General features: G+C 42.8%; 2 protein-coding genes across 3 annotated transcripts in view; one reads left to right on the forward strand and one right to left on the reverse strand.

Annotated features, from left to right (window-relative positions):
- FAM98A (family with sequence similarity 98 member A) overlaps positions 1-23,657 on the reverse strand; it is a 582,326-nt gene that overhangs the window by 453,834 nt on the left and 104,835 nt on the right. The gene's annotated exons all lie outside the window — the stretch shown is intronic.
- Positions 22,101-23,657, forward strand: part of RASGRP3 (RAS guanyl releasing protein 3) — a 79,946-nt gene continuing 78,389 nt past the window's right edge. The window contains 1 exon segment of the mRNA XM_049784237.1: positions 22,101-22,176. The gene's annotated coding sequence lies outside the window, so the exon portion shown is untranslated.

The raw sequence follows: 23,657 nt of genomic DNA on the forward strand, positions 1-23,657 counted from the left end.
AAAAAAAAAGACCATTCATCTGAAGGGCCAAAGAGGTAAGATAATGAGTAGGGTGCTTGCCTTGCATACAGCCAACATGGACTCCATGTTTTATCTATGTGTACCTAACACACCTGGTTCCTGTATCCAGTGTCCTAGACCCAGGATCACCCGGAGTGATCCCTGAGCACAGAGCTGGGAGTAAGTTCTGAGTACCACCCTGTGTTCAGACAAAAGCCAAAAGATTCATCTAAGGACATCAATGTCCCATCATCATAAAAATCTGGTCAGAGCTGCCAGAGAAACAAGCTGTCAGATGGACACACAGACAGAATCTCCTTCAGCCATGAACAGCCATGATGTTCAGTCATATGCACAATGTAGAAAAGGCCTAAAAAAACTCCTCAGAGGATTGACTCATATTTTGAGAGAAGTGGATCATTCTTACATCCAAATATGGAGCAGGGCATTCCTGGAAAGCAGACCTGGGGTGGGAGAAGAGGGGGTGGTGGTTACTAAGCCTTCATTTGGGGGTGACCAGAAACGGCCTGGGAAATTATGCTGTGGGTTGGCCACCTTGCATGTGGGACTGATACCCCTTGAATGTGCATTAGAAAAGGATCCAAACAAAAGATTACATTCAATGTTTTTTACTGTGATTTACAAATAATGTATGTCATAGACCACAACCGGATGAATCATGTATTGTGCAAACTCTGACTTTTAAACAGCAGCTGTGGGGCTGGGGAGATAGTCCAGAGCACTGGGCTTGTACATAGAGGACTTGGAGTCAGGTCTGATCGATCTCCAAACAAACAATATATGGTCCCCCTGGGCACAGCTGGGAGTGGTCCCTGAGCACAGAGACAGGAGTAAAGCCCAGAGAATAGCCAGGAGTGAATAGTCCCTGATCACAGAGCCAGGAGTCAGCCCTGAGCACAGCCAGAGCAATCAATCAAAAAAAAAAAACCTACCAATAAAAATACAAATCCCTCTGGAATTAGTTATGTCCTAACATGGGATATGTGATTAAGTAATATTTGTATCTCTTAGAAGAGTGAGCCCCAGCAGGACACCAATTAATAGGGAAAGAGATTCCAATATATTGTTCCCATAAAAATAACATGATTCTTCTTTATCTGGTGCTGGCATAGCTGCTTAGACATGCCAAGTGCTGGCCAGGTATGATCTCAGCCTCTAACTTCTGTCTCCATTCTCTAGAGAGTTTTCCAGAGAATCTGGGACATCACATCCACCAACTTATCCATCTTCTCTTTGGTGAAAGTATTGCTTGGAGGGTTAATAAAAGGCAATGAGTTTGTGTTCCATACTTGACACTTAGCCAACCCCAGCACTACATAGGGTCCTCCAAACATGGGCAGGAGTGATCCCTGAGCACTGTTGGGTATGGTTCCCCCAAAGAAACACACCCATCCATGGGTTCCTTTGAGGAGAGTGTGGGCTTTGTAGGAGACTTGCTGGTTCAGTTAGTCCAGAATCACCCTGGGGCCCAATTACCACTTGGAGCAACCCCACCCAGAAAAAATAATAAGTGATTCTATATATAATTGTTATTAAGCATTTTATCTTTTATTTATTCATTTATTTATTATGTTTGCTTGTTTATCTATCTGCTTACCTATCTACCTATTTATCTACCTATCTATCTATCATCTGTCTACTATCTATCTGCTATCTATCACCTACCTACCTATCATCCACCTATCTACCTTATCTATCTACCTTATCTATCTATATACCTTATCTATCTATCTCATCCACCTACCTCTCTACCTTATCTATCTACCATATCTATCTATCATCTACCTACCTACTTATCTATCTATCTATCTATCTATCTATCTATCTATCTATCTATCTATCTATCATTTACCTACCTATCATCTACCTACCTACCTATCTATCATCTACCTACCTATCTATCTACTTATCTATCTATCTATCTATCTATCTATCTATCTATCTATCATCTACCTACCTATCTACCTACCTACCTACCTACCTACCTACCTACCTACCTACCTACCTACCTACCTACCTATCTATCTATCATCTACCTACCTACCTACCTACATACCTGCCTGCCTGCCTGTCTATCTCTTAGTGCTCAGTAGTTGAACAAACAGTTTCAAAGGGGCTCAGGCTATTTTCGTCATAGCAGCTCTGAATTTGAGGTTCATTGTTCCAGCCGTTATTTTCTAGGTGTTTGAAAATATATATGATGGCAATTAAAGAACACATGTGCTAGCATGCTGCGTTCCTTGTTTCTCCCTGACTTTTTTTTTCCTTTTTGGCTTGCAACAGCGATCATGTGTCATGTGCCTTTTGCTGTCAGCCCTTCCTATGATTGGCATCCAGCCCACCCCCTTTGCCCACCATTCCACGGGGCACTCACCATTCCTGCATTGTGACTCTGGTTTCCTTACTTCTGTTCACGTGGCTTTGCCTTCTTCTGCTTATTTTCTGTTGTCGTTGCAAACATTCCGTGGGCTGTAATCCCCTTACATAGTTGTGCACCATTGGCTGTTAAAAAAAAAAAGAGTTTCCCCTTTTCCTTCCCTTTGTTGGTAGTGGTGCTGTGAGGATGGGGGGTGGGGGTGTCACATCCACAGATGTGACAATCTGGGTGCCCTGTCCTGGTCATAGCTCTCACCAGGGGGCGCCGTGGAGCTCATTCACACAAATGCTCTTCAGGGTTGGTGCTCCTGGCTGGAATGCTCCAATATCTCTATAGTTATGGTGCTCAAGAGAGGTCACTTACTCTCTGCTTATAGTGCTCACAGCCTCTCTGGCAGCTCCAGTGCTCCCAGGTAGCATAGCCTCTGGGATCATCCTGGCTTGATGAATGTAGGGGAGCCCCTAGGATCACACCTGAGTCATGTCCTGGGCTCCCCTCACTGTATCTTTTCAGAAGCTAAAGACCTTGACTACACATAATATGTCCAGCCCAGAATGTCCCTCTCACAATGGTTGAGCTATTTACCTTTTATTTTATTGTTTATTTTTGTTTTGGGGACCACACCTGGCAGTGCTAAGGACCCTCTCCTGGTTCTGTGCTCAAGGATCACTCCTGACGGTTCTCAGTGGGACCACATGGGGTGCCAGGCATCGAACCCAGTTCAGGCACTTGCAAAGCAAATGCTCTTCCTGCTGTACTATCTCACTAGCTCTGAGCCATTTCCAAGTAAGCTCTGAAGCATTTCCTGTGTAAGGTCTAAGGGTCTCAGACCTCTAGGAAGTGGGTGGTTGGGAGGGAGGATTCTCGTCTCAGTGTCGAATCAATCCATCATCAATCCATCAAGCCACTCCCCACATGGCTTCTCCTACTAGTGTGAACAATATTGAAAGGGGGTAAAAAGGGGTAAAAAGAGAAAAAAGGCTATTCATGGTGGAATTGTTCAGAGAATGTCTGAGGTTTTTCTGCTATCCCGGCATCCCATATGGTCCCTCGTGCCTGCCAGGAGTGATTTCTGAGCATAGAGCCAGGAGTAATCCCTGAGCGCTGCTGGGTGTGACCTCCCTGCACCAAAAAAGAAGGCAATATGAGGATCAATCCACAGGCCTCAACCAACATCTGATTACTTGGCATATGTGTTCTTTTTTTTTTTTTTTTTGGATTTTGGTTTTTGGGTCACACCCGGCAGTGCTCAGGGGTTACTCCTGGCTGTCTGCTCAGAAATAGCTCCTGGTAGGCACGGGGGACCATATGGACACCGGGATTCGAACCAACCACCTTTGGTCCTGGATCGGCTGCTTGCAAGGCAAATGCCACTGTGCTATCTCTCCGGGCCCGTCATATGTGTTCTTAATGCACAAAAGATATGCCCAGTTCTCACCATCTTGCACCAATGGTTTGTTGTTTGTTTTGCTTTTGCTTAAGGGCTGGTGCTCAGAGCTTAACTCTGTGCTCTGTGCTCAAGAATCACTCTTGGGGAGAATGAAGGGACCCTATGTGTTACTGGAGAGTGAACCCCAGGTTGGCTGTGTGCAAGGCAAGTGCCCTACCCACTATGTTGGCTTTCTAAGATGAAGAATGTTTTGCTCATGGAACTAATGTACCTTCATCTCAGCTGAGCATCAGTTATTCCTTCTTTCCTTCAGATAGGGAATCCTATGTTGTATCTTCAATTAGCTGATTGGTAAAATCCAATTAGGTCTCAATAATGTGGGATCAAGAAGCTATTAAAAGTAGGGATAGATTGAACTCCTGGATCTCAGATGCCAGCACCCCTATCTGCCTCTCTTCTGTACTGTGATGCATTTTCGACCTGATTCCATCCTGTATGTGGCTCATCTGCGGACGGCCCGCCTTCCCTGGAGCCTTCCGTGGAGGTGAGTCGACACTCCCAGAAAGGGAGGAGTCAGAGGAGCACGCCGCTCCCCTTCGCTGCGCACATCATTTAGCCAATGAATACAACACACAACACGTAGACAAACTCACAATACAAGTGTGACAATGGGGAAACAACGCAGGCCAGTGCCAGACATAGAGAATGACTATGGCAACTCTGATGACTTGAACATGACCAACCAACTAGTCAGTCTCTCAGATAAGAAGTTTAGAATCGCAATATGGAAGATGCTCAAAGAACTCAAGAAAGTATAGAAGAGAACAATAATAAGAATCAAGAGAATATAAAGATAGAAATCAGAAAACTCCAAACTGAAATTTCAGGTCAAATAACAGGTCTGAAAAACTCAGTAGATGAATTGAAGAAAAACATGGTTGAGCTTTCCCACGGGTTAACAGCAACTGAGGATAGAATTAGTACACTGGAAGATGAGATGAATAACAATTCCATACAGCAGAAGAAATTAGAAAAAAGCCTCAAAGCAAATGATCAAACAATGGAAAAAATTACTCAAAGAATGGGGACAGATGAAAATAGAAGTCTATGATAAGCTCAACAGAAACAACTTAAGAATCATTGCAGTCCCAGAGACCCAGGAAGAAAATCTCCAGGAAGAATCAACAGTCAAGAACATCAAGAAACTACCAGAGCTAAAGAATACATGCGATCAAATCCTGCATGCCCGAAGAGTACCAACTAAAAGAGACCCCAGAAAAAACATCCCAAGACACATCCTAGTCACAATGACGAATCCCATAGATAGAGACAGAATTCTGAAAGCAGCAAGATTGAAAAGAGAAATTACATTCAAGGGAACATCCTTGAGATTTACTGCAGACCTGTCACCGGAAACACTCAAGGCCAGAAGGCAGTGGTGGGACATAGTGAAAAAACTCAATGAAATAAATGCTTTGCCTAGAATATTTAACCCAGCAAAACTCACTTTCGGGTTTGAAGGAATAATACATGGTTTCACAGACAAACAACAGCTCAAAAACTTTACAAACTCAAAACCATTCTTAAAAGAAATACTGTACGGCCTACTTTAAGACAAGACTGACCAACAGACACACCAAACTTCGATATAAAGATGGCACTAACTCCCAGGACAATTCTTTCTCTCAATGTCAATGGACTAAACGCACCAGTTAAGAGACACAGAGTGTCTAAATGGATCAAAAAACTCAATCCAACCTTCTGCTGCCTACAAGAAACGCACCTGAATAGTCAGAACAAACAGACTCAAAATAAAAGGCTGGAGGAAAATCATCCAAGCAAACAACACCCATAAAAAAGCTGGAGTGGCCATACTAATATCAGATGATGCAAACTTTATACTTAGGAAAGTTGTAAGGGACAAAGATGGGCATTTTGTATTAATCAAGGAATATATACAGCAGGAAGAAATCACTCTTCTAAACATTTATGCACCGAATGAGGGGCCAGCAAAATATTTAATAAAATTGTTGACAAATCTGAAAAATAATATCAATAATAACACAATAATTGTGGGAGACCTCAACACGGCATTGTCAACGCTTGACAGGTCAACCAGACTGAAACCCAACAAGAATATACTAGACCTGAACAAAGAAATGGAAGAAAGAGGCCTAGTAGATATATACAGGACAACCCACCCCCAGAAGCCTGGATACACATTCTTCTCTAATGTACATGGGACATTCTCCAGGATAGACTACATGTTAGCACATAAAACATACCTCCATAATATCAAGAGAATAGAAATTTTGCAGGCTACCTTTGCTGACCACAAGGCCCTGAAATTAATATATGTGAACTACAAAGGGACACAGAAGAAAACTTTAATACCTGGAAGTTAAACAGCCTAATACTGAATAACCAGTGGGTCCGAGATGAAATCAAAGAGAAAATCAAAACCTTTCTGAAAACAAATGACAATGGAGACACAAACTATCAGAACCTATGGGACACAACAAAAGCAGTACTGAGAGGAAAATTTATAGCTTTTCAAGCACACATAAGGAAAGAAGAAGGGGCATACCTGAATAGCTTAATGACTCAGCTCATAGAATTAGAAAGTGCTCAACAAAAGGACCCAAAAATAGGGAGGCAGAAGGAAATAACAAAGCTGAGAGCAGAAATCAATGAAGTGGAAACCCGAAAAACAATCCAAAAGATCAACGAAAGCAGAAGTTGGTTCTTTGAAAAAATAAACAAGATTGATAGACCACTGGCAAAACTAACAAAGAAAGAGAAACTCGATAACTCATATCAGGAATGAAAAAGGAGAGATCACTACTGATATGGTAGAGATTCAAAGGGTAATCAGAAACTACTTTGAGAAACTCTGTGCTACTAAAAATGAAAACCTGGAAGAAATGGATAAATTCTTGGACTCTTATAATCTTCTACAGTGGAATGAAGAGGATGTAGCATATCTAAACACACCCATAACTATTGAGGAAATTAAGACAGTAATCAAATGTCTGCCCAAAAATAAAAGCCCAGGCCCAGATGGATTTACTAATGAATTCTTTCAAACCTTTCAAGAGGAACTACTACCAATCCTGGCAAGACTCTTGCATGAAATCGAAAAAACAGGAAAACTTCCAAATAGTTTTTAAGAAGCCAACATCACCTTGATACCAAATCCAGACAGAGATGCTACCAAAAAAGAAAATTACAAACCAATATCGCTGCTGAATACAGATACAAAGATCCTCAACAAAATCCTGGCACATAGGATTCAATGCCTCATTAAGAAGATCATCCACTACAATCAAGTAGGTTTCATCCCAGGAATGCAAGGCTGGTTTAACATCCGTAAATCTATCAACATAATACACAACATCAACAACAAGAAAAATAAAAATCACATGATTACATCAATAGACGCAGAGAAAGTATTTGATAAGGTCCAACACCCATTCTTTTTTTTTTTTTTTTGGTTTTTGGGTCACACCCGGTGACGCTCAGGGGTTACTCCTGGCTATGCGCTCAGAAGTCGCTCCTGGCTTGGGGGGCCATATGGGACGCTGGGGGGATCGAACCACGATCCGTCCGAGGCTAGCGCAGGCAAGGCAGGCACCTTACCTTTAGCGCCACCGCCTGGCCCCCCAACACCCATTCTTGATCAAAACTCTCAGCAAGATGGGAATGGAAGGAACCTTTCTCAATATAGGTAAGGCCATCTACCACAAGCAAGAGGCAAATATTGTCCTCAATGGAGAAAAACTGAAAGCCTTTCCTCTAAATTCTGGCACAAGGCAAGACTGTCCTATCTCACCACTCCTATTCAACATAGAACTGGAAGTACTTGCTATAGCGATTAGGCAAGAAAAAGATATCAATGGAATTCAGACAGGAAAGGAAGAAGTCAAGCTCTCATTGTTTGCAGATGACATGATACTCAGAAAACCCTAAAGTCTCCACAAATAAGCTTCTAGAAACAATAGACTCATATAACTAGGTGGCAGGCTACAAAATTAACACACAAAAATCAATGGCCTTTCTATACACCAATAGTAATAAGGAAGAAGTGGACATTAAGAAAACAACCCCATTCATAATAGTGCCACACAAACTCAAATATCTTGGAATCAACTTGACTAAAAATGTGAAGGATCTATACAAAGAAAACTATAAAACTCTGCTCCAAGAAATAAGAGAGGACACGTGGAAATGGAAGCACATACCCTGCTCATGGATTGTCAGGATTAACATCATTAAAATGGCAGTACTCCCCAAAGCATTGTACAGATTTAATGCGATCCCTCTAAAGATACCCATGACATTCTTCAAAGAAGTGGATCAGGCACTTTTGAAATTCATTTGGAACAATAAACACCCTAGAATAGCTAAAGCAATCAGTGGGAAAAAGAATATGGGAGAAATTACTTTCCCCAACTTTAAACTGTACTACAAAGCAATAGTTATCAAAACAGCATGGTATTGGAATAAAGACAGGCCCTCAGATCAGTGGAATAGGCTTGAATACTCAGAGACTGTTCCCCAGACATACAATCACCTAATTTTTGATAAAGGAGCAAGAAAACCTAAATGGAGCAAAGAAAGCCTCTTCAACATGTGGTGTTGGCACAACTGGGTAGCCACTTGCAAAAAATTGAACTTAGACCCCCAGATAACATCATGTACGAAGGTAAAATCCAAATGGATGAAAGACCTCGAAATAAGACCCGAAACCATAAGATATATAGAACAACACATCGGTAAAACACTCCATGACATTGAGACTAAAGGCATCTTCAAGGAGGAAACTGCACTCTCCAAGCAAATGAAAGCAGAAATTAACAGATGGGAATATATTAAACTGAGAAGCTTCTGCACCTCAAAAGAAATAGTGCCCAGGATACAAGAGCCCCCCACTGAGTGGGAGAAACTATTCACCCAATACCCATCAGATAAAGGGCTAATCTCCAAAATATACAAGGCACTGACAGAAATTTACAAGAAAAAAAAACCAAAAACATCTAATCCCATAAAAAAATGGGGAGAAGAAATGGACAGGCACTTTGACAAAGAAGAAATACATTTGGCCAAAAGACACATGAAAAAATGCTCCACATCACTAATCATCAGGGAGATGCAAATCAAAACAACTATGAGGTACCACTTCACACCCCAGAGATTGGCACACATCACAAAGAATGAGAACAAGCAGTGTTGGCGGGGATGTGGAGAGAAAGGAACTCTTATCCACTGCTGGTGGGAATGCCATCTAGTTCAACTTTTATGGAAAACAATATGGAGATTCCTCCCAAAACTGGAAATTGAGCTCCCATACGACCCAGCTATACCACTCCTAGGAATATACCCTAGGAACACAAAAATACAATACAAAAATCCCTTCCTTACACCTATATTCATTGCAGCACTATTTACCATAGCAAGACTCTGGAAACAGCCAAGATACCCTTCAGCAGATGAATGGCTAAAGAAACTGTGGTACATATACACAATGGAATATTATGCAGCTGTCAGGAGAGATGAAGTCATGAAATTTTCCTATACATGGATGTACATGGAATCTATTATTCTGAGTGAAATAAGTCAGAGAGAGAGAGAGAAAGAGAGAGAGAGACGCAGAATGGTCTCACTCATCTAGGGGTTTAAAAAAATGAAAGACATTCTTGCAATAATAATTTTCAGACAAAAGAGAAAAGAGCTGGAAGTTACAGCTCACCTCAGGAAGCTCACCACAAACAGGGATGAGTTTAGTTAGAGAAATAACTACGTTTTGAACTATCCTAATAATGAGAATTTAGGAGGGAAATAGAAAGCCTGTCTAGAGTACAGGTGGGGGTTGGGTGGGGAGGAGGGAGATTTGGGACATTGGTGATGGGAATGTTGCACTGGTGATGGGTGGTGTTCTCTATATGACTGAAACCCAAATACAATCATGTATGTAATAAAGTTGGTTAAATAAAAAAAAATTTAAAAAAAAGTAGAGATAAAAATTGTACCTCTTGGGACCAGAGTGAAGCACAGCAGGTAGGTCATTTGTTTTGCATGTGGCCAAACTGGGTTCAATCCCTGGCATCCCATATGGTTCCCTGAGCCTGTGGGAGTAATCTCTGAGCGCAGAGCTAGGAGTAACTCCTGAGAATTGCATGGTGTGGCTCCCCCCACCCCCCAAACCCCCAAATTCGTGCACTTTGTCATCCCCCTGTCTTCAGCGCTATAGCAGAACAGTGTGATGGAGAAGAAGAGTTTTTCATGAGAATCCCCTGCCAGCATTGGTTGGATGTTAGAAGACACTTTCCTTGTATTCAGATTCTGGATCCATCCCTGGCTCCTACCAATCACTAGTCCTTCAGATATGCAGAAAATACTATATTTTTTTTTGCTTTATAAGACACATCTGACCATAAGACACACATAGTTTTTAGAGGAGGAAAACAAAAAACATCAGAAGTCGGCAGCTGGGGACAACCAGCCTGCAAGGCCAAAGTATATTTACAATATGCAGGTCCACAGCTGATTAAACATTTTTTTACATAAGAAAATAAAAAAACATTTATAATACTTTTTTGTTAATATAAAAAATGTCACAGCAGCGATCAAATAGCATTCATTCCATAAGACGCACAAACATTTCCCCTCCCCCCATCTCTTGGGGGGAAAATATGCATCTTATTGGTATGAAAAATACAGTAAGCTCTAAATGATTCACCTATTTTTGCATCCTGGTGCACAAAAAAATTTGGGTCTGTCAAATAGTTTTAGTCCAAGATTAATGTTGTTTTTCATGAGCATCTGGTGGTGCTCAGGGGCTACTCCTGGCTTTGTCTGCATGAATGACACCTGGTGGTGCTCAAGAGACCATATTTAATGCTGGACATGGTATTGGGACTGGCTACTGCCTACTGCCTACTGGCTGTAGATAAGCAGACACCCTAATCTCTATACTATTGCACCAACCCCAAAGGTGCATTGGGTTAAAAACAAAACAAAAATGAAAAGCAACTAAAATCTCTGTTTGATCTTGGAGTCCATCCAGGTGACCAAAGTAGTTTAAAAACATCTAGCATAATAGCTGTCCTAGATTGGGTTCCTGCCAGCCCCTCATGTTATCAACATACATGAGGAAAAACAGAAACTTTCTGTTCCACTTCTTTTTTAAAATGTGCTTCTGAAAGTGCCTCCTGGATTAGCTTCCATAGTCTGCAAATATGAAAGTCCCACAGTGGTGAAATTCTGCTTCATTTCTCAGGGGATTTCCAGTCTTAATTTGCTTTTGAGTCTTCCAAGGAAGTTCACTCAACCAACCCACCAACAAAACAACTTTCTATATCCAAAGGCTGCAAGTCGCACTGAGACCAGAAACTTGAGCAGCATGCATACAAGTCCCGGCTCTTGGATGTGTGGTCCATGGACGGGAAACTTCTTGATGGTCCTTGGAAAATCTCTAAGTGCTAAGCAGTGATAGGTGGCGTGCTAACTACACATGATCAGTGTGTGTGTGTGTGTGTGTGTGTGTGTGTGTGTGTGTGTGTGTGTGTGTGTGTGTGTGTGAAGTTTGAAGTCGTAGCTAATGCAGGATGTAGCATGACACAGACGGGGCCATTCTGGGATGAGACACAAAACAAGGGGTGTGTCAGAGGATACACACTGCTCTGAAAACTGCCCTTCCTTTCAACTCTGAATTTCAAACTCCTCAGAAGGAGGAGTTTGGAAGAATGCGTCAAACTGGGGGGTGGGGTGGGGAGGGAATGAAGATAAGATCAGAGGTGATCTGGGGACATGGACTTTGATGGTAGAGGGATGGGAAGGGGTGGACTGTGACTTTGTACGTCAATAACATCAAGCCAGTAGCAGAAAAAGCTCTGTGATAAGTAATTCGATAATAACAAATTACAAGTAATTTGGTAAGTAATAAGTAGATTCTACCAAGTGTTTAGGGCCAAAGAGGTCAAATTTCCCTTCTCTGTTTTACCTATCTTGGCTTCAGCTGAAAACTTATGGAGGAAAAAGCAGTGTTTGAGGTAAACGTCAATGAATTCCATTAAGTAAACTCAGTCGTGGGCAGTTAGGAAGATGAGAGGGGAATTTTACAGAAAGGAAGGCAGGAGAGTGAGAGAGCTGAAAGCAGATTTTGGAGGAAGCTATTGGTTTGGATAATTGTCTTCCAACCTTTGAGTTTGAGTCTATGTTTGTTCTGACTATTCCAATGCCTTTCTTGTAGGCAGCATAATGTTGGATTCAGCTTTTTGATCCATTTTGCCACTCTGTGTCTCTTAACTGGTGCATTTAGTCCATTGACGTTGAGAGAGATAATTGTCATTGGATTTAGAATCATTTTTATGTAGGACTTTGGTGTGTCTGAAAGCAGATATTTGAAACCAGGATGGATTGGCTATAATTAGACAGTTTCTCTCTCTCATACACACACACACACTCTCTCTCTCTCTCTCTCTTACTCCCAATATCAGAAATTATCCATTTTTATCTATTTTTATTGGGGCCATTGGTTTGGGTCACACCTCGAGGTTCTCAGAGCTTACTCTTGACCAGTGGTCTTCAAACTATGGCCCATAGGCCACGTATTGTATTTGTATCAGCTTTGTTTCTTCATTGCAAAATAAGATATATGCAGTGTGCATAAGAAGTTTTGTTTTTACTATAGTCAGACCCTCCAATGGTCTGAGGGACAGTGACCTGGTCCCCTGTTTAAAAAGTTTGAGGACCCCTGCCTTGACTCTGGGCTCAGGAACCACTCCTGGCAAAGCTCAAGGAACCATATGTAGGGCTGAAAATAGAACTTGGGTCAGCTGTGTGTAAGGCAAGTGCCCTACCCACTGTACTATTACTCTGGTTCATCTATTTTTATCTCAATGAATGGTACCCTATTATTGTTCAGGTTTCATTTTTCCTTTAGGAAACTAAATTTGTTCCCCTTTGTATATGGGTTACTTATGCCTTCCCTACTGAACTGGTTATATATCCAGTATCTACTTACTAATAATAAATATGATTTGTATGTCAAGGCTGTTAGGGCTGGACCATTAAACTTTGACTTTTTTTTACCTCATCTTTGTCATGTGTGACTTTTTTAATGGTGGAGTTAATTTTGGCTTACATAAATTTATACACAATCCATTGAAATATTCAGAATATTTTCTTGACAGTTCCTACTTTTGCTGTCATAATTAAAATATTTTTCATAACAAAGGTGTTGAATCACAGTTCACTTTTGAGGTTATAGTCTATGGAAAAATTCAAGATGATACAACTACATGATTCTCTCCAAATTCATTTGTAATTTTAGTGTCTCATTTACCTCTTAGTCAATCAAGCATTGAACTTGTGTTTGAGGGTAAATCATAACTGTATCTTTATCTTTCTTAATAGTTATCCAAACAGTTATTGGATTAGGCCTTCTGTTTTCATCTATTTTTAAAAGAAAACTTTCATAACTTTACAGTGCATCAAATATATGAATATATGTATTTCAGGAGTACAATTTAACATGTGTGCTTGTGTGTGTGTATGAGACTCACTGTTCTCTGGAGTTCCAGAACCTTCACCCTATCAAAATCGCTCCTGTAGGCCTGAATGTAGGAGCAATGTTCAAGTCATGCGTAGAGTGTGTAAGGTTCTGTGGTCAAACCATTGCACCTTAGAGCTGGGTATAAAAAAGGACCCTTCTCCAATTCCTTTCATTTCCATCTCCCTTCCCCTCTGGTAACTTCCACATTTGTCATAGAATAGAAAATGTACTTTGTCGTAGTTTGCCAATGGGTTTGGCTTTGTTAATAACATTCCACAGGTAAATGAAAACAAGAGGTCAATTCCCTTTCGTTCGCTGGTTTATTTCCATGAGCTGAATCACTAACAATTGCCTTTTATTCCTGTTGCTCCAAATTCATGGTTTCATCTTTTTTTTAATGGCAGAGCAATAGTTAATTGAATATTCGGACCCATTTCTTTATCCATCATCCACTGGGCATGTCAGTTGAGTCTATGTTCTACTTATTGTGAACAATGAGGTTACAACCCAGAGGTGTAATTATCCATTCAAATTGATGTATTTATGTCCTTTAAATTAATGTCTAGGGAACAGTAATGCTAGATCTTGTGGAATTTTCTATTTATTTTTCCAGAATTCTCCATCCCATTATCCATAAGGGTTGTGCCAATTTTCATCCCCAACAATGTACATACCCGAGTTCCTCTCTCTCTTTCTCCACATCCATGCCAATATTGTTTTTAGTATTTTCGACATTGGCCACTCTCCTGGGTGTGGTTTGACTTGACCTCGTTGTGGTTCAATGCAGGTTTCCTATGTGGGCCATCTGTGTGTCTTCAGAGAAGTGTTGATTCTTCCCTTCAGCCTGTTTGGTGATGAGGGTTTTTTTTTTTTTTTTTCTGTTGAGTTGTGTGTTTTTTACCTACCTTGGATATTAACCTTGTTGGATGTTGAGTGGACATATCTCTTTTCCAAGCTGGTTATCTTTTTTTGCTTTCCTAGTGGTTTCTTTCAGGGGCCAAAGCTTTTTAGTTTAATGCTGTCCTGTTGATTTATTTTTGATTTTGTTTTCCCTGCTGTGGTGCACCATTTCTACCCTTTAAGTTGTGACTAATATGATTTTTGTTTTCCACTATGGATTTTGCATTATTTTTGTCCTAGTGGTTTAAATATCTCATCCTAAACCAATAATAATCTTAGTCTAATATTAGTGTTATATATCTGGGTTATGTTTTCTTGTCTTTATTGGCATGGGTATCTGACATTTAATTCTTGATATTTTTTAGCTTATTTAATACCTAGTACCTACTTAGGGTTTTTTCCCTACTTTTTTTTTCTTTCAAATGAACTTCAGAGGGGCCAGAGCAATGGCGTAGCGGTAGGGTGTTTGCATTGCTCGTGGCTGACCCAGGACAGACCACGGTTCGATCCCCCAGCTTCCCATGTAGTACCCCAAGCCAGGAGAGATTTTCGAGTGTATAACTAGGAGTATCCCCTGAGCACTACAGGGTGTGGCCCCCAAATTAAAAAACAACAACAGCAACAACCCCACCCCCAATCAAATGAACTTCAGGGCTTAAAACATTTTTGGAGGGGCTGGAAAGAAAGGGCAACAGGCTGAGAAAATGCCTTGCCAAGTTTGGGAAGCCGATCATCAGCACCATATGGTCCCCTGAGGACTGCTGGAAGTGACCCCTGAGCACAGAGCCAGAGTAGTCAGCCCTGAGTACTGCCAGATGCAGCTCCCACACTAAAACAAACCATTGGAACTTTTATTTCATGTTGATTTGTTTTTAGGGCTTCACACAGTGATTCTCAAACTTACTCTTGGCTCTGTGCTCAATGATCACTCCTGAGGACACTTGGGGATCATATGCAGTGTGTGTGGGATGGTGAATCAGGGTCAGCCACATGTAAGTCAAGCACTTTTCTCCCATTACTATGTTTCTAGCCCCTTGCATTTGAAATTTTAGCCACAAATTAATTATATTTCTAAATAAAACAGAGGAACATTTGCCTCTTTACAATGCTGAGTTTTCCAAATCCTGGATCTTTTTGAGTCTCCATTTATTAAAGTATTGATTTGCTCAGTAAAGTTCTATACATTATTTGTAAGGAATGGAAAATATTTTAACTATTTTCTTTCCTTTTTCTTTTTTTTTGAAGGGGGGCACACTTGGTGATGCTCAGGGGTTACTCCTGGCTATGCGCTCAGAAATTGCTTCTGGTTTGGGGGACCATATGGGATGCTGGGGGATTGAATTGTGGTCATCCTAGGTTAGTGCATGCAAGGCAGATGCCCTACCACTTGTGCCACTGCTCTGACCCACGATCATCAACACCATCATCATCATCATCTTCTTCTTCTTCTTCCTTCTTTTCTTCTTCTTCTTCTTCTTCTTCTTCTTCTTCTTCTTCTTCTTCTTCTTCTTCTTCTTCTTCTTCTCCTCCTCCTCCTCCTCCTCCTCCTCCTCTTCCTCCTCCTCCTCCTCTTCCTCCTACTCCTTCTTCTTCTTCTTCTTCTTCTTCTTCTTCTTCTCCTCCTCTTTCTCCTTCTCCTCCTCCTTCTTCTTTCTTCACATCAGACAGATAACAAATGCTATTACAAGATTTGAATAGGGGGTTCCACTAATGTATAGCACCCCAACCTGCCTCTGAGTATCTAAAAGTTCATTGCCTGGTAGGTTTTGACTATCACACAGACATAGTCTATTTTTTGGGGGGTATTTATTTTATAACTTTTCATCTTGTTGAAGTGTTTACGTTTGTTTGTTTGGTTCTTGGGCCACATCAGGCGATGCTCAGGGGTTACTCTTGATTCTGTGCTTAGGAATCACTCTGGTGGTGCTCAGGGGACCATGTGGGATGCAAAGGATTGAACCTGGATCTGCTGCATGCAAGGCAAGAGCCTTCCCCAATGTACTATCATTCCAGCCCCTCACTGAAATATCTAATGAAAACAATTACAACACAGACAAGTTGGATCATTTAATATGTTTCTTTTGATTCTTCTTCAGTGTCTTTTTCCTGTCTTGGCCATGATCCCGAGGTTCAGGACAGGGCTCAGAGATAGGAAGGAAGGACAAACACCTCTTTTTCTTGAACCTGAATTTAACATAACGCTGAAAACTTTATGCCTTTCTAGGGTATGGCTGCATTGAATTGAGGATAGATCCCTTTTACCTGAAAAACCTCATAATTTGCTTTGATTGTTGGAAGAATTGATCTTGGATTTTAACAGAAGACAGTACCCATACAAAATCTTTGATTCGAAAAATTCTGACTATAAAGTGCATCTGTACTTTTCTCCCATCAACAAGGAAGGTAGTTGACTATTTAGTTCCCTGATTGGTTTGTCTGAATCCAGGGTTATCACAGACACTTTCTGTTCTTGTAGTCTACTTGAACTCTTGTAACAGAAAGGAAGTATCTGGTGTTTAGAGTTCAGAAATCACTTGACCCAAATTTAAAGTTTTTCTTGGAAACACTGTTCCTCTGGGGCCTGTGCCCAGTGACTCTTGAGGCTTCTGCTGTCAGCAGTACCCTGGGGACCAGGAGGTACAAGGGATAGAAAACAGGGCTCTCTCCTGCCAAGCAGGTGTGTGAAAATACATGTTAAAAATTACTTTATTTAGACACTGTGGTTACAAGATTGTTCATAATACAGCTTTTTTTGTTGTTGTTGTTACGGAGTTGCTCATGATTAAGTTTCAGTCCTATAATGTCCAACACTCTTAACCAGTTCACGTTTTTTCTCCACCAATGCTCCCAGTTTTCCTCTCTTTCCTTCCTGCCCTCTTCCCTGTATGCCCCTGGGTAGAAATTTCTCTTCTCTCTTCCTACTCCTCCTCCTTTTCCTCCTCCTCCTCCTTCTTCTTTCTTCCTTGATTTTCCCCTTTTAGACACCGTGGTTTGCAATATAGCTACCGAAGGGATATACACATATCACTTTATCTCCTTTCAGTCCCCAGTTCTTGTCCAGAATGATTCTGGAATCACATTTTTAATAAAACATGCATTTTCTATTTCTTTGAGGGTCAGTTTACTTTTACCTGCTCTGACTTCCTCCATTCTGCAAGTTGGGATCTCATGACCAAAACCTATAAGCATCCCGAGAAGACCTTCTTGATTTCTTCTCTAATCCAGGATTATGTTCAAAGAAGAGATCTAACTTTTTCCCCGAAAGAGCTGAGCTCTTTTGGAATTCACACTTTTGTCATTCTGTACTAGTTTAATGTTGTGGCCAAGTATAGTTTTACTTGGGAAAAAATATTTATCTTGATGCGCTGACCTGAACTGAATTTTTGCAAATCTTTCCTCTAGCTCTTTTTCTAATTTGTGTGTGTGTGTGTGTGTGTGTGTGTGTGTGTGTGTGTTGGCAGAGATGAAATCCAGAACCTTACATATACCAGAAATGCTTTGTACTACTGAGACACAAGTGTGACCCTGTTTTTGCTGTTTTTCTACATTTCTAGAAATTTTTATTTTAGAAATAGATTTACCTCACTGGGCATTTTTTAGGTGTGCTTTTAGGTCCTTCTTCAAAAGGTGAGTTGTGGGGCCAGAGAGGTGGCACAAGCGGTAAGGCGTCTACTTGCATATGCTAACCTAGGAGGGATTGCGGTTTGATCCCCAAGCATCCCATATGGTCCCCCAAGCCAGGAGCGATTTCTGAGTGCATAGCCAGGAGTAACCCCTGAGCGTCAAGGGTGTGGCCCCAAAACAAAACAAAAAGGAGAGTTGTGACCCCACAACTCCCCACCAAAAGGGCCCTGTCCCTCCACCTCTGTTTGGTATCTAACTCACACCCATCTGTACTCAGGGCTTACTCCTGGTTCTGCCCTTAGGAATCTCAGAAATCACTCCTGGCTGGCTTGGGGCACAATATGGGGTGTCGGGAATCGAATCCAGATAGTTCACGTGCAAGACAAATGCTCTATGTACTATACTATCTCTCCAGCCCCATATTTTACTCTTTTCTTTCTTTCTTTCTTTCTTTCTTTCTTTCTTTCTTTCTTTCTTTCTTTCTTTCTTTCTTTCTTTCTTTCTTTCTTTCTTTCTTTCTTTCTTTCTTTCTTTCTTTCTTTCTTTCTTTCTTTCTTTCTTTCTTTCTTTCTTTCTTTCTTTCTTTCTTTTTTTGATTTTTGGGCCACACCCGGTAACGCTCAGGGGTTACTCCTGGCTATGTGCTCAGAAGTTGCTCCTGGCTTGGGGGACCATATGGGACACCGGGGGATCGAACCGCGGTCCATCCAAGGCTAGCGCAGGCAAGGCAGGCGCACCTTACCTTTAGCGCCACCGCCCGGCCCCTACTCTTTTCTTTCATGATCCATTAACTCACAGGAGTTATTTTAGCAATGCCCCTCCCACAGTCCCTCCTTGTAGCAGGCAGGCATTGCTGGGATAGAATAGAGATCTGGGAGAAGGCTTTTTTACAACCCCTCCCCCCCAACACCATAAGTGTATAAAAGGAACAGGAAGACTTGGAGAAACAGCTGCAACACAGCAGAAAATGCAACAACAGCAAAAATGTACCAGGATGGATTTAAACTTGATTCCCAATATCTGAGGCCATCAGAGTATGGAAGGGACACCCTAGCTCTCCCAACTAGGTTCTTAGTCCAAAGCTGTTGCTGTTGTTGTATAAAAAGAAAAGAAAAAAAGACTATTAAGGACAGAGATCAGCTTGGAGGCAAGATGACTAATTAGAAGAAAACCACCAGGTCGCTGAGCATGAAGAAGCAACAGACGAGGCTTCAGAAAAACAGGAAGCACAGTGGGGATTTTCACCTACAAGAAGCAAGTGGGAGCCAGGCCATGTGATTGCAGTGGAAAGAGGCAAGGGGGGAAGGCAATTTCATAGACTTTCTTGGGGAATTCTGCTTGTTCAGCCCGGTCAAATAGAGCCCCAGGAGCAAGGAAGAGACCCCCCCCCCCTCAAAAAATACATTGAACAGCCTTGATCACGGGCACTGGAGGGAAGTTTCAGCAAAGCTGGATGAGAAGGAGCCAGTGAGCTGTTTGCTTGAAGACCTTGAGATGAAGGATATTAGGCCAGTTTCTCCAGCTCACACTCCCTGTGTTCAGAGTTCGAGGTGATTAGGAAGACACCAAGAATTTGCAGTTGGGTCTAGAGGGTAAAAGGTGGGGAATGTGTTCAGCAATGCAGGGTGGAGACTGGGGGCTGAGGAAAAACTTGGGCTCTGTCTGGGAAGGGATCCTGAGTGGGTGGTGGGTGCAGGGGAATGATAAGCATCTGACAGCAGGGGCCACTACTTGGGGACTGGAGGGAGATAGTGGAACCTAGCTGGAATCTGACATCAGGGACGATACTTGGTCTCTGGAGGAAGGAAGTTGGCAGCTAGGTGAAAGAGAGAGGGAGGATCTCCCCACTTTTCTGCAGGGCTTGCAAAAGAACTCATTACTGGCTTGGTGCCCAAAGGGAAGGGGCACCAGTTTCTAGGGAACAATTTGAGGTGCAGGGGAATCCCTCACCAACTCCTTGTTGCCAATATCAAGAGCAAAGTTTCTCCATGGTTCTTTCCCAATGCTGCTCTACCTTCAAGCCTTGGAGAGTTTCCAGAAGCTTCTCTGGGTCTGCTTTGTAGTGGCTTGTTAGAAGAGCCATCACACTGAGTTGCAAGCCAGGAAGGGTGTGATGGATGGAGGCTGCAAGATTAGGTGTCATGGAGCTGAGAACTGTAAATCCAAAGGGTAAAGACACCAGAGCAATACATCAACACTCCCTTGTTGCCACATTTCTGTTCCCACAAAGACCGGCAGTGACAAAGCCACTTGCAGAAAAGCTTTTGAGTAGGGGATGAGATTTTAACCCACTGCCTCTGAGCTTTGTCCCCCTTTTCCAGTAGGAATGTTCAAGTCCTCATAAAGGTGTATTTGAGGGGCTGGAGTGGTGGCGCAAGAGATAATATGTCTGCTTTGCCCACGCTAGCCTCGGATGGACTGCGGTTTGATCCCTCAGCATCCCATATGGTCCCCCAACCCAGGAGCGATTTCTGAGCGCAAAGCCAGGAGTAACCTCTGAGCGTCACTGGGTGTGGGCCAAAAACCAAAAAAAAAAAAAAAAAAAAAAGAGGTGTATTTTGAAGCATGCAAAAAAAGGGGGGGGGCGGATAAAAAGGAGGGTAGAGGAAATAAAGACAGGACCAGAGGGGACATGGGGTAGAGTCATGGGCACATTGGTAGGGAAGATATGTGGAACAGTAACTTGCATATCCATGCCATAAACTTGAAAACTCTGGCACCTCATTTCCTAAACCATAACTTTGTGGGTTTTTGTTTGTTTGTTTTTTGGGGGCCACACCCAGCCACACTCAGGGTTCCTCCTGGCTCTGCACTCAGAAATCACTCCTGACAGGCTCAGGGGACTAAAAGGGATGCTGGGAATCTAACCTAGGTCCGTCCTGGGCCGGCCTTATGCAAGGCAAGCGCCCTACTACTGTGCTATCTCTCCGGCCCACCATAACTTTTAGAATTTCCACCTGCACTCTGGGAACTCAAGGGTGGGCGAAAAATATCGGTTCTTCGAAAGAAGAATGAAACAGGTATTTGGGGTTGTAATTTTCCCGTTATTCTCTTTTCTATTGCTAGAAGCTTCTGGTCTGATGAGCATTATTAGTAAGCAGGAGAAAAAGTTCCTCGACAAAAGAGGAGGCCATCATCCACCTAGTAAGATCTGCCTGTTTAAAAAAACAAAACAAAACAGGTCTCCCTTGCTCAGAGCACTTTAGAATTACCCTGGGCTTTTTTTGTTTGTTTGTTTTTTGAGGGGGGATATTCAGAACCCTGATGATCTGGCCCCTTTCCTCACAGCTCCCTTCGTCCCTGCTCTGATGCTGACACTGGGAATTGTCACTGTCCCTATCCCAGAAAGACAGTTACTCCCTGTCAGACACAGTCAGCGATCGATCGTGGGGACTTTCCATTAAGCTTTGGGATTTGGAGGGAGTGAAGGGGAAATGACTTCAGAGGCGAGGTGAGAGGGGCAGCTCCACAAAAGCATCCTGACCAGGTGGCCTTGGGGACAGAACCAGAACACAGGCGGGATCAGATATCCGAGCCTGCCAGGTGGCCCCTGGAAAGAATCTGTCACTATCCTGATCATTCCTGTCTCTGCATCTGCTGAGCCCACCCACCCATGATGATAAAATCCAGCAGATAACCAGAGGCGGAAATCGGGGTCCGAATGCCTCGCACTACCAGGAATCCTTTGTAGGGAGAGCAACATTAATCCCTCACAGCCCTGCACCCCCACTTCCTCCCATATCCTTTGATACAGAAGCCGAGACTTGAAAATGAAACTTAACTTCAGACTTACATTTATCTGCCTGCCTGGGAACAGCTCACTCTGGTTTGTGTTTTCTCCAAAAAGCAAACCAGGAATGTTGAGAAACTGAAACCTGGAGAAAGGGACAGAGGGACAGCTTGAGTCGGGGAGGTACCCAGCATGCAAAAGAGCTTCCCCTCCAGGTCACAACTTCTGTCCCTGCAGGTTTTGCTCTTTGCAGTTCAAGGGCTCCCAGGAGGCGGAGGAGCCAGCGTGGGGATGCCAGCTGGGCATTGGCACAGACCCACCAACCTCTATCTGCTTGCAGGGACCAGGACAGGGCAGCTGGGGATAAAAGGATGGATCATTCATGAAGCTTAAGAGCTACTGGGGACTCTTGGGGTGAAGAAAGCGCTTTAGTTTCTGACCTCCTGGCACTGGCTGTGGACACTTTAAGACACACATAGCTCAACCAGAAGGAAGCAGCTGTTGGCGGTTGCTCGGGCACTTGGCAAGCAGGACAGACAGATGCTGATGGTGGGAACGCAGCGGAGACAGCCACGCCAGTAAGTAACCCGAGGAACCTCTGGGTGCTGTCCTGTGTTGTCAGATCAGGGACGTGGTCATTTTAGCTTTCCTTCACTGCCAGGTGGGGGTGTCTTTCTTTCATTGTCAGGAGCCTTTTGTAGTTTTACTTTTGTTTGTTTTTTTTCCCTCTCTTTTCTTTCTCTTTCTTTTTTCAATCTTTTATTTTGGGCAACATTGATTTTTACTAACTCTCAGCATGAATGAGGCAAAGGACTTGATTTTTTGGAAGGGGTCCTGTTTCTTAGCAGTTTTCTTTGTCCAGTACATTCAGGCTCAATCTTAAGCTTCAGTCTGTAGGGGCTGAAGAGATAGTACAGTGGATAAAGCACCCATCTTACACATGGCCAGTCTGGATTCAATCCCTGGTACCCCTTTTGGTCCCCCTGAGCACCTCCAGGAGTGATTCCGGAGCACAGAACTAAGTGTAAACCCTGAGCATTGCCAGTTGTGGCCCAAATCTGCCCCCTGCCAAAACAAACAAACCAACCCTCAAAATTCAGGTCATGAGGAGAGCTTGAAGGATTCAGGAAAGACAGAGGAGCACAGGACAGGGTTCTCTTTAGGTCCTCAGCTTCCTCAGAAGAAGCACAGCAGGGTGGAGACTCCGCAGGTGAAGCAATCAGCACTTCACCTGGCAGTCCCCACAGTCAGCCATTTCTTATTCACTCACTCGCTCGCTGGGTAGCTTTAGTTAGAGAAATAGCTAAGTTTAGAACTATCCTAATAATGAGAATGTACGAGGGAAATAGAAAGCCTGTCTAGAGTATAGGTGGGGGTCGGGTGGGGAGGAGGGAGATTTGGGACATTGGTGATGGGAATGTTGTACTGGTGATGGGTGGTATTCTTTACATGACTGAAACCCAAACACAATCATGTATGCAATAAATTTGTTTAAATAAAAAAAAAAAAGAAAAAAATCACTATGGGGGAGGATTTAATAAAAAGATGTTTGCAACTTAAAAAAAAAATTTAGGTCATGAATTAAAGAGCTAATGGGTTGGATTTTATTTTGATCCGTTTTATCCTGGAGGTTATGGAGTTTGAAAAGTGAGTTGGCAGGCCCGGAGAGATAGTGGCGTTTGCCTTGCAAGCAGCCGATGCAGGACCAAAGGTGGTTGGTTCGAATCCCGGTGTCCCATATGACCCCCCCCCCCCCGCGTGCCTGCCAGGAGCTATTTCTGAGCAGACAGCCAGGAGTAACCCCTGAGCACTGCTGCCTGTGGCCCCCCCCCCCAAAAAAAAGAAAAGTGACTTGGCAATGGGTGTTGATCCGGTACGGACTCTCTTCTAAACTGCATGGAAGAGGGCACAGCAGGTAGGACATTTTCCTTGTACACGGCCAGTCTGGCATTTCATTTAGTGCCCTGAGCCAGATTCTGAGTATAGAGCCAGGAGTAAGCCCTGAGCACCACTGGGTGTGGACCCCAAACAAAATAAATTAAAAAAGCTGCATGTAGGG

This window comes from Suncus etruscus, chromosome 12, assembly GCF_024139225.1.
Source record: "Suncus etruscus isolate mSunEtr1 chromosome 12, mSunEtr1.pri.cur, whole genome shotgun sequence".
Lineage (NCBI taxonomy): Eukaryota > Metazoa > Chordata > Mammalia > Eulipotyphla > Soricidae > Suncus > Suncus etruscus.